Below are 11,743 nucleotides of genomic sequence, written 5' to 3'. Positions count from 1 at the left end.
TTATTTCCCCATTTTAAAATTCGGTTATTTTCTTGCTTTTAATTTGAGTTCTTTGTATATTTTGGCTATTACCCTTATCAGATGTATGGCTTGCAAACATTTTCTTCAATTTTGGTCAGCTGTTTCTTCACTCTGTTGAATTTTTTCCTTTGCTGTGCAGAAATGTTTTATTTAATCCCATTTGTCTCTCATTGCTTTTGTTGTTTGTACTTTTGAGGTATAATAAAATTTTCTGTCAGTTAAATCATATAGCTCTGCTTTATTGAGGTTGGTTTCTGGAGCTTTATCTTGTTCCATTGTTTTGGCCAAGTTTCTTCATTTTCTTTGACTTTTTCTATTGATATATGCACATTAGAAAAAACCAGCCAGCTCTGCCTGTCTTCACAGAGTGAATTGTATAGGAGAGGCTCTCCACCAGTCAGCCCTGCCAGGAATTCTGGGGGCTTTACAAACTTTCTCTTTAAATGCACCTTCTTGGACACTGCATATAAGACCCCATTTGGAGGGATTTTCTTTTCTTTCTTTCTTTTGTTTTTTTCCTTCAGGAGTTTGTAATCTCTTGCCTCCTTTGTGTCTCTTGCTGTATGGTGGGTCTTCCAGCGGCCGTAGCATGCCTTAAACTCTTTGTTGTTATTGTTGTTTTCAGCTGTCCTCAGACAGTTAAAGTATGCTAGGTCATAGCATTTTGAGGCAAGTGAGAAAAAAGCTAGTCCTTTGGGCAGTTGTGGGAAAGCTGAGTGATGGACACAATGTCCAATACTTTCTCCAGGGACAAACGGAGACTTGGAGGGCTTTGCTCAGACGAGCCAGGGGAAGCGCTCTAGAAGGTGTGTGCATGCAAGTCCGGGCTGATGCCTTTGTTCTCAATGTCTCTCAACCTGGGGCATTCAGGTTCTGCCAGGTAGAAAGATGTCCCTCAGGCACCTCCCAGAAAAGTTCGAATGTTAAATAAATGGTCTAGTCCTATCCTTACTTGTCGGGGGAAACTGGAGATGAGGTTTCTCCTAATCGTGGGGTATTAGGAGAGAGATTATGGTGCCAGGGAAACCTGAATTTTTCTGCTGCCTTTAATGAGGCTGGTTTCGCTCTTGCCCAGGGTTCAGGAACCTCTCTATTGGTTAGTGGATTTCTCATAAAGGAAATTGTTTCGTGTATGTTTGTTGTAGAATCTGTGTGTCTGTGGGAAGATAAAAGGTAAAAGCTTTATATTCTGCCATCTTTTTAATGTCACTTCTTGTCTTTATTTTAAAACATTTGTTAATTTGCTACTATGTTCTGGAGATTCTGAGCTTAAATTTCACTATACAAACTCCTATAGAGGTATTAGTCTTGTAATTCTGATTTTTCCCTTTGTTTTCAGAATAATGATTAACATTTATTTATTTATAATGAGTAAGAGATAGAGGGAAATATAGTAATCCTGACAGATTAATCCCCATGCTTCCAGCCCAGATCATGGGCACATGTTTATCCAGTGTATTCAAGGAGATCTCTGGCCATAAACTGTCAACCTTCTCAAATTAGTTTACCTCACAGAACATCACACTTTACTACTGCACCACCACCCAGCCCTAACCATCAAATATTTTAACATATTAGATATGTTTTAAAATGTAGTCAATATTCTCATTGATGCTCAGTTTATCCCATGAGTGAATAGAGTTATCCTTTTTTAAGATGGCTCTTGAATCCTTTTGATACAATCCTAGTTTTTTATTTTATTTTCTAGACAAGAATGGTCCAAAATAATTTTCTCTTAGGTCATCGGAAAAATCATGACATATTTTTCTATGCTTTTCTGTGCAAAAATGTGTTGCCACTTTCCTGATGACTCAATATATTTCTACTTCAGCCCTGGATCAGCTTTTTCTTGAAAAATGTCCATCCTTTTTCATGGGAAATGATACTTAACTGGTAGTTATTTCTTAGCATATTAATCCTTTGATATAAGATTCTCTCTTTTTTTTCATTTCCATAATTACAATGTGCTGGTTATCTAGCACTATGAAACAAACCATGGTAAAACTTAGTAGCTTAAAAATAACAAGTTATTATTTTCTGTCTCAATTTTGTGGTTTAATTGGTTTCACCTGAAACTTATTCCTTGGAGAGTCTCAAGAGATTATAGTTAGATGATATTTGGGTTGAAATCATGTGACGGCTAAAATGGGTTGCTTGTGCAAGGTGGCATTTTTACTAATATACTTGGCACCTCAAATGAGAAGGTTGGAAAAGCTTGGAGCTGACTTGTCATCTATATTTTTTTGATATAATCTCTCTATATTGTCAGTTTGAGGTTCCTCATAGCATAGCAGTTTTAGAATTGATAGTCATTTTACTGTTGGTGGCTGACTTTTACCAGAATAAAATTTTAAATAGTATTCCAAAAGATCAAAGCAAAAACTGCACAGTTTCTTCTGACTTAGCCTCAGAAGTTGCACAAAGTCACCACAGCCCATTGGTTATAATGGCTAGGTCATATACAATGTAGACGGGAACTAGACTAGTTTATAAGGCATTTGCATGTCACTGTAGGGCTGTGCTGTATGATAATTACCACATACGTTAAATCTGTTCATTACATCATTCAGACAGGAAAGGCATACAGTGGGATCATACGTTTATTTGTCCCTCTATCCTTATCTTGCTATGTGCAGGGCACTTCTACAGGAGCTGGAGATACAGTTGTGAAAAAAATTGCTCACACACATGCTGATGGGTTTCAATGTACATTTACAACTGTCAACATCCAATTTGGTGTGGGTCAGACTAGAGAAGGACATGTATACTGGGAGGGACGGATCATTGTGAGTTGCTCTATGTAGCCTGGCTACCACATCTAACCCTGTTAATGACATTATTGAGAAATCATTGTACTTAGTCATTAACTTTAGAATAAAATTTTTTCATCACCTCCCTCCACCATTAAATCATATTTATTGATTCAGTTTTTACAAGACCAGTCTGGATTCTGTGCTGACAATAGACTGAAGGAGGGAATGACACAAAGGAGACTATTAAAAACTGATTGTAAAAATTCAGGGAGAATATGATAGTGGTTTGTGTAAGGCCTTCCATTAGTTTCTGATGATATCTATTTTTATTTTTTTTTCTCTTTGAGAACATCTCTTTTAGATCCCATACCTTTCTAGTCACTCAGATATAAGAACAAGTACATTTTTGGTAATTACTGCCATCCTCAGGCATGCAGTATACTGTTTGGCCTAATTCTGTATCAAATTCAAAGCTCTTCCTCCTCTGACGACTTCACAGGATGGCCTGTGGCTAGAAACCAGCAGCCAGAACCGAGGAAAGATCTGTTACTTCCATTTCTTCCCCTTCGTCTCTCTTTCTGTTGCTTTGTGTACCATGGAGTGGGATGCAGGGGGACTAGGGAGGAGTGGCAAAAATCTTAGGACTTTGCTATTGTCATTGATGTCTTTGTGGATCTCAGGTTACAGGCAGGGGTGTTTTCTCTGCAGTGCTGCAGGGACTTCTTCTCCCTGGCAGTCAATACACTTGAAGTCTCTTATACTGAGGTCCACAAATTTCATCCTTGCCAGATACTTTCAAGACCATGGCTCCCATGTGATGGCACTTTGGCGCTCCACCCTCTCCTTATCCTGCTTTTGCCAACTGTTCATGTCCACTGCAGGAATACACACACGTCAGGCTCTCCCAATAATTCCCTTGCCACAGTCACCCTGCACCAGCCAGGACCAAGATCCATATATTCCACACTAACCACCTGAAGAGGACAGGGGATGCCAGTCCCCTCTTCTTTCGGGCACTGCTGATCTCTATGGCTCATTCTCTTGAAGATTCTCCTCAAGTAGAGTGTAGCGGGGAGGTAGAGGGGAAAACTCCCAATGCTTCTCCCTAGTTTGACAGCTCACATCTCAGATAATTCTTTAGTACATTAACTTCCCTTAGCATCAGTTTCTCTTTAAATAAACTGAAGGTGGGCAAATTGGGTTGAAGGGATGAAGTCAGATTTTTATTTCTTTTAATAAGGCCCAGAGTGGGTATTTGACAGTTCCTTGTTATTCCCTTTAAAGTAGGATTTCTTTGAACCTTTATCCAAAATTCCCGGGCCATAGAAATGTCCAATATAAAACCTGATTTCCTAAGTTCTCTAATTTCTTGATTGAATTTTTAAAATATTTTCTTAGAAAATTATACATCATCTGTTTTTTGATTCATGGTCATGTTATACAATTATTTAGTAGAGTTAATACATTTCGGTTTTAGCTCTTCACGATTGGCCTCACTAGCCATGCCATAAAGAACCTGAAATTTTGCTGAGAGAAGAGTTTAGACTGAGCAAGCTTGGGTCTGAGTCCAGCACTTTTATCTTACTGTGGCTTTGTTGTTCTCTACTTGTCAACAGTAACTCTGTAAGTGATGAAATGTGTGTTTCTTAGAGTAAAATGGCCATTAAGTGAGAGAAAACTTTAGCACAGGTTGAAATGCTGCTAAATTGCTGGGCAGAATATGCTGGGCATCACATGCTTTTTATTGGGGAGTGATTTAGAGGAAAGCTGAGCTCATATTTCAGTATTTGTCATTGCAGAGGTTCATGAACACCTCACAGTATAACCAGAGCAAAAATCAACGCTCCGTGCTATGTTATATATACCTTTATTTTTTAAACGTCTCGGCTCTATTCGTTGTTTATAGTTTCTTACTTGTTTCTTTCTTATTTGTGTGTGCATGCTTTCTTTTTTATTTCGTGGTACTATGAAAAGTTGTTGACAACTTTTTCTCAGAACCAGCTCTCAGTTCTCTGATTTACCCATTTCTGCATTTTTTTCCATCAAACTCTTCCACCAGGCATTAGCTTACCTCACTCACTTTCAAATTTCAAGTCTCTTTTCAAATGTCGCCTGTTCAGATAAACTTTATGTGACTATTTTTATTTAAAATAGACATTTCTTTCTACCCCATTTCAGTCTCTAACTCCTTATCTTACTGTATTTTTTACAATCTTGACCTGTAAATAGCTTGGTTATGTAAGCACTTGTTAATGTTTATTTATTTATTTAATTACTAAGGTGTAAGTTCCCTATATACTCAGTGCCTTTAACAATGTTGGAACATAAGAGACTTTTTCAAAATATTTGTTGAATAAGTGATTACATAGAATGAATGAATATACTTATCTTGGTTATTTGATGGTATATGTGTGGTGTCTTGCCATGTTTCAATCTTCCTACGTTAATCTCTCTGTTTTTTTTTTTTTTTTTTTGAGAGGTTTTTGTCATAGGACATATGTGCCTGCCAGAAAGACAGAGAGACCGAAAGTGAGAAATTGCCCCCCAGGGGGGATGGCCACGCCGCAATCCCTTCTCCTTCATTCTCTTCTCGGGATCCTGGGCATGCATGCACACGTGCCTGACGTGAGTTTAAGCCAAGGGGGCTGGGACTTGAACTGTGGTTGACTACATGGGAGTTCAGTGACATAGCCATTCCACCAACTGCTGGTCCGACTACGTTGGTCTCTTAAGTAGCTGGAACAACAGGCATGCATGGCTTTTTAGGGTGAGTTAGAACTACACCTGGGTTTTCCATGTCTTTGGCCTGCCAAGGAGTAGTACCCAGTGCCTGCCACCATGGCTGGGCTTCATCCTGGTTTATTTATTTTAATTTTAATTTTAAACATTTTTTTTCAATAAGTTTATTATAAGTTGTGTGTACCTGCTAGAGACACACAAGAAAGAGAGAGGGAAAGTGAAAAAGCACACCTCTAGTTGGTAGCCATACCGCAATCCTGTCTCCTCTTGGGATATTGGGCACACATGCACATGTGTCCCGCTTACCTTTCAGGCTGCTGGGCCCAGGACCCAAAGTATGCAGTCATGTGGGATCCAGCTGCCCCAACTACACACCACCGGCTGGTCCCATCCCATTTTTATAAGATGCTTTCCCACTAATCATTTTGATTTGAACTGTGAGTTCATTTACTTCCATATTTACTTCCATATTTAACAACCAGAGCATTTAATTTAGAAAAACAATGTATGATTGTAGTTTTGATTTTTCTGTTCATCCTAGAGTTATTTAGTAAGCCATTTGTATATTTTCAATTGAATTGGAAATGATTTGGATAGTTTTTGTTTACATTTTTTTTTTGTGAATTACCAGTGTTAAACTGCAGACACAGAATGTGAATTGAACAATATGATTTTTTTACATTTATTGAGATTGTCTTCATGAACTTCTATATGATATAGATCACTTATATATGATCTATGCCATATATATATAATTTACTATATATCTATACACACACACACACATAGTACATTTTCTCTGTAGAGTGAAATGTACTTTATCTAATAAGTCACATGACTCTTAACCCATGGGGAGATACTTTCTTTCATGTGGGATCCAGCTGCCCCAACTACACACCACCGGCTGGTCCCATCCCATTTTTATAAGATGCTTTCCCACTAATCATTTTGATTTGAACTGTGAGTTCATTTACTTCCATATTTACTTCCATATTTAACAACCAGAGCATTTAATTTAGAAAAACAATGTATGATTGTAGTTTTGATTTTTCTGTTCATCCTAGAGTTATTTAGTAAGCCATTTGTATATTTTCAATTGAATTGGAAATGATTTGGATAGTTTTTGTTTACATTTTTTTTTTGTGAATTACCAGTGTTAAACTGCAGACACAGAATGTGAATTGAACAATATGATTTTTTTACATTTATTGAGATTGTCTTCATGAACTTCTATATGATATAGATCACTTATATATGATCTATGCCATATATATATAATTTACTATATATCTATACACACACACACACATAGTACATTTTCTCTGTAGAGTGAAATGTACTTTATCTAATAAGTCACATGACTCTTAACCCATGGGGAGATACTTTCTTTCTCTCTTTCTCTCTGTGTTTCTGGTGAGCACATTTGCCCTGTGGTAAATACTTGAAAATATTTGGTTTTTAGAAGGCAGCAGTTGTTTTAAATTCTCCTAACAAAAATTTTTCTATCAGTGTTATATTCTTCTTCCAGCATAAAAGTTCATGACTGTCTTAACATCATTGTGAATGAAATTACTTATCAATACAAATGTCAATCTTTTTAATTAATACTTTACTACATTAAATTTCTCCCCTTAACATATTTATTCATTTCTTTCATGTCAGAGAGAGACAAATAGAGAGACAGACATCACAGCACTCTCCTCATATCACAATTCACTCCTAGTCTCAGCTGGCCTGGATCACGGGTATGTGTGTGCACACCCAGCATACGCACTGCTCCACTACCCAGATCTAAACCCAGGGTCTTTCCCATGGATGTCCGCCTGTCTTCCCACTGCACCATTGCCTGACCCCAATATTCAGTCTTATTTTGTTTGATATTAATAATATTATTTTCTTTTCTTTGGTCTAGTTTGCTATGCAATTTTTTTGTTTGTTTTTGTTTTTGTTCCTGCCCCTCCCCACACATACCAAATGCCAGGGCTGGAACTTGAACTACATAGTCAACTATGAGAGATTTGTCACTCTCAACCACTAGACATAGAGCTGGTTGACCCAGCCTAACATATCTTTGTTTTCCTTATTTTTTTTTTAGCATTTTGGTATCCTAATATTAGACATGAATTTTGAAGTTGGCCATTGTCAGATTTTGTTTTAATAGAAGACTTCAGTTATTTTATTTTTTGTGTAACTTTTGGATGATCTTATTTTGGTCATCTTTTAAAAAATTTTTAAATATTACTTTTGTATTAGATTTCTTTTTCTCTGTTTCTCTTTTTCCTTTTTTCTAGTGATTGAAAGAGAAATATCCTGTTTTAACTTCAAATAGAAATTAATTTGATCTTAAAAAATGCTTGAAATAAAAATTTTATTTAATTGAGTAGATTTAAGAATAGGAATTTTAAAATTCTATAGGGAAAATTTATTTAGTGTATTTAGCTTTTTCAAAAGTAATCTCTTTCTATTGTCTTACAAAATGTTTATAAAATGCCATATTGAAACTTTAAAATTACATAGTTTGTATTTAATTCAGCTTATTTAATATTAATTTTACCTAGAATTTGATAAAACTTTTTGATCTATCTATGTCTGTGCTATTACTTCTTTCCAATTCAGGTCATTTATATATATATTTTTTTCTAATAGACCTTTGTTGATTTCTACTCCATTTCTTCCAATTGCTTTCTCAGTCATGGAGATACTTTATATGCTGAATTTTCTCTTTTAGTATATTTATAATTTTCTTTGTTAATTTCTCTAGGTTGTTACTGCTTAAATTTTTTACAGTCTTAATATCATCTTCTACTTGGTACAGTGCAATTTTTTTTAAAAGTGATTTTTGCCAGGGCACGTGCACTTGCCAGAGAGACAGAGAGACAGAAAGTGAGAAATCACTCTCCACGGGGACGGCCATGTTGCAGTCCCTTCTCCACTATTCTACTCTTGGGATTTGGGGCATGCATGCACACATGCCTGGTGTGAGTGTTATGTTGCCAGGCCTGGGACTCAAACCATGGTCGACTATGTGGGAGCCCAGTGACGTAACCATTACGCCATCTGCTAGTCCCCCAATGCATATTTTAATTATTCTCTATTTTATTGTGCTTCTTTGGGGAATCTTCCTTTATTTTTATTTTTCTCCCTCAGCTCAGTTTTTATCTTGTGTTTTATCTCATAATTTACTAATTCTGTGATTACTTATATTTTATTGAAATATAGAAATAGCAGAAATAATATCAACTTTTATTTTTTAATAAATATTATTTAGAGCTAGACAGCTCTATTTTTAAGGCAATAACTAAGTTATTTCTTATATATAAAACAGAGGGTTTTTTTAAACTAAAAAAACTTTTGTCCCCCTTTTTTTTTTTCTGATACCCCAAACTTAAATGAAGAATTATTTCGCTAGGTGTGGTATTTGCCATGTGATGTGATAGTTTCATTCTCTTTGAGTTTATATATTATCTACAACTTTATTGCTAAAATTCCCCTATCACCTCTTAAGCTGGCACCCAATTTCATGAGCAAAACCTTCAGCGAGTTTCTGGTGTAGAGCAGACATTCATTTAGTCTCATGGCTTTGCTACATAGTGTGAGGAATTTCTTTAGCTCTTAGTTTTAGATTCTTAAAGTGTAACAAAGGAAGTTTATGCTTGGATATTTTGAAATTTGGATATGTGTTATAGATAGACCAGAACCAGCATAATTTCTAGAGAGCTTGCTTTATTTTTCCCTTATTGAAAGTTGAATTTACAACTGAAAAGCAGCGTACTCAGTATTCAGCACTAGAGCATGCTGCTTTTTGAATGGGCGTAGAAAAGAGGTAAAGATCGATTCAGCCTTTGTCAACCGTGGGTGCTCGCATCTTGGAAATGGAGGGATTTGGTGCTATGGAAAAATGTTTGGTAGAATACTAGAGTGTAGTGGAAAAGAAACTGGTGGAATACAAATATAACACCAACACAGCAATCAAACAAAAATTAGTGCAACTGCTTTAGGTTATAAGGGTCTAAAGATTCTGTTATACTACATTGGTGGTAGCCTGTCAACAATGTTCCATGTTGAATATGCACCTAACATTGATGAGAACTTTGTGAGGAGGAAGATGATGTCAAGGGCAAAATTAGACAAATCATTCCGCCTGGATTTTACGTAAACACGAATGATTTTCTTTCCTGGAAAAGGAAGTTGATTTCAAGCCCTTTGGAACTTGACTTCACACATACTCAATTCTTAGTCCAACGGGAGGAGAAAACTTTACCTTTCAGATATACAAGGCTGACATGACGTGTAGAGGCTTTTGATACTATCTTGAAAGGCTTCAGACCTTTTTGATGTGGTTTATTGAAACTGCTAGCTTTGTTGACGTGGATGATGAAAGATGGCACTACTTTCTAGTATTTGAGAAGTATACTAGGGAAGGAGCTATGCTTTTGGCGACCATAGGCTCCATGACAGTCTATAATTACTGTGTGTACCCAGACAAACCCCGGCCACATGTAAGTTAGGTGCTGATACAGATTCCACTTCAAGGTCAAGGCCATGGTTCTCAACTTCTTGAAACAGCCCATAGATACTAAACTGCAGCTCCTTTAGTTCTTGACATTACAGTGTAACATCCATCCAAAAGTCATGTGAAATTAAGACTCTTGGTGCTTGTGAAGCTTTGTCAAGATTTGCCCTGTTCCCCCCACTCCCTGGGGATAAGTGAATGCAGGGATTCAGTGAAGCTATGGCAGTAGAGGCACAGCAGAAATTCAAAATAAATAAGCAACTTGTTAGGCGGGTTTATGAAATTCTTTGATGACTAGTAACTGACCTGGCTGATGTTGAACAATATAGAAGCTATAGATTGGTTATTAAAAGAAGACTAATTAGCCCATGTAAGAAAAAGCAGAGAGATTTTGCTAAAATGAGAAAATACCTTAGACCAGAAGAGCTGACAAACCAGATGAACTGAATAGACATAAGCATGCTACATTAACAGTTGGAAGAAAGCTTTCAGGAACTAGTAGATTACCAATGTGTTATTAAACGACTTGCTCAAGAGTAAAGATTATCCTCCTCTGTACAGGAAACTTGCAAATTTCTGTACATTGTACTGTGAAAAATCTGATGATGACTTTAATTTTAAAATCTCATAGCATTTTACTTATATTAAAAGTTGTTTATCTTTAGTTGACTATTTCCTTTTAGAGACAGTATTTTAAAATGCTATTTAGAATTTATGAGCATTTATTGCATTCAAAAAAAGATATAGCTTCTGAAATACCACTGCAATTACTTGTAGTATAATAAATGCTTAGTTGTGATTAAAAAAAGAAAAAAGGTAAAGATGAATGATGAACAGTCTGCATTATTATCTAACAGATATGTTATGACCTTTTAATTTCTTTTCTATAAAAACTAAATTGCTGTTTCAGAGGTCTTGTCAATGATATTTTGTAACCTGTAGAAATTATAACTAGGGGGAGATAATTGATCAATAATTGATTTTATACACGTTTCTATTGCACTTACAACTTTCATCATTTACCTTTTCTCAGAAGACGGAAATATATGTCAGTTTCAGCTAGTCATCATGACCTAAATCTTCCAATATTTTACCCAAATTTTGTTTAAAACCTCTTTATGCTTTGGCGAGAATAGTACCTTAAAAAAAAAAACAAAACTGAACAAAAAAAAAAAGATATAAATCTCCAACTCAAAACCTTAAATGAAGAGCTGTCATTGACATTCTCAAAGATGTTTATTGCCTGTGGGAAAGACTTGTTTTGTTTAGAAGTCAATTTTACCTCTCTCAGTAGTGAGACTATTTCTTAGGCTTTCTCAGAAGTAAATAATGTATAGAAATGGCCACTTAGAGGATATTTAAACAAATATTCATACAGAGATAAAAATATTAGAAGCTTGTGAAAAATACAAACATCTCTAGTGGCTCAATGCATGTCTTCTTACCTCAAATTTTAAAATGCTTCTTCCTTAAAAGTTTTTAGGCATACTCTCTTATAAGATTCAAAGGGGATCTGTAAGAATCAAGAAGATATATTCACCCTGGCTTTGGATGTGACATCTCAATCAGATTAATCCAATTATCATTCTTCAAATGTGAGTTACTTTCTGTTTTTAAGTCCTGGACTGTCACATTATGAGCCTGGTTGTTACTCTAGAAGCAAACAGCAGAGATGTCTTTATTAGTCTGGTTCACTCCTCGTCTTTCCCATATTTCT

At 35.9% G+C, this 11,743-nt stretch overlaps 1 pseudogene; it reads left to right on the top strand.

Moving 5' to 3' along the window:
- The first annotated feature begins 9,385 nt into the window (after nt 1-9,385).
- Nucleotides 9,386-10,566, top strand: LOC102479245 (histone acetyltransferase type B catalytic subunit pseudogene; annotated as a pseudogene).
- Nucleotides 10,567-11,743: the final 1,177 nt, after the last annotated feature.

The sequence above is a fragment of the Tupaia chinensis genome, unplaced genomic scaffold (genome assembly GCF_000334495.1).
Source record: "Tupaia chinensis unplaced genomic scaffold, TupChi_1.0 Scaffold000127_2, whole genome shotgun sequence".
NCBI classification, from domain to species: Eukaryota; Metazoa; Chordata; class Mammalia; order Scandentia; family Tupaiidae; genus Tupaia; species Tupaia belangeri.
This window is presented reverse-complemented; position numbering and strand designations above follow the sequence as displayed.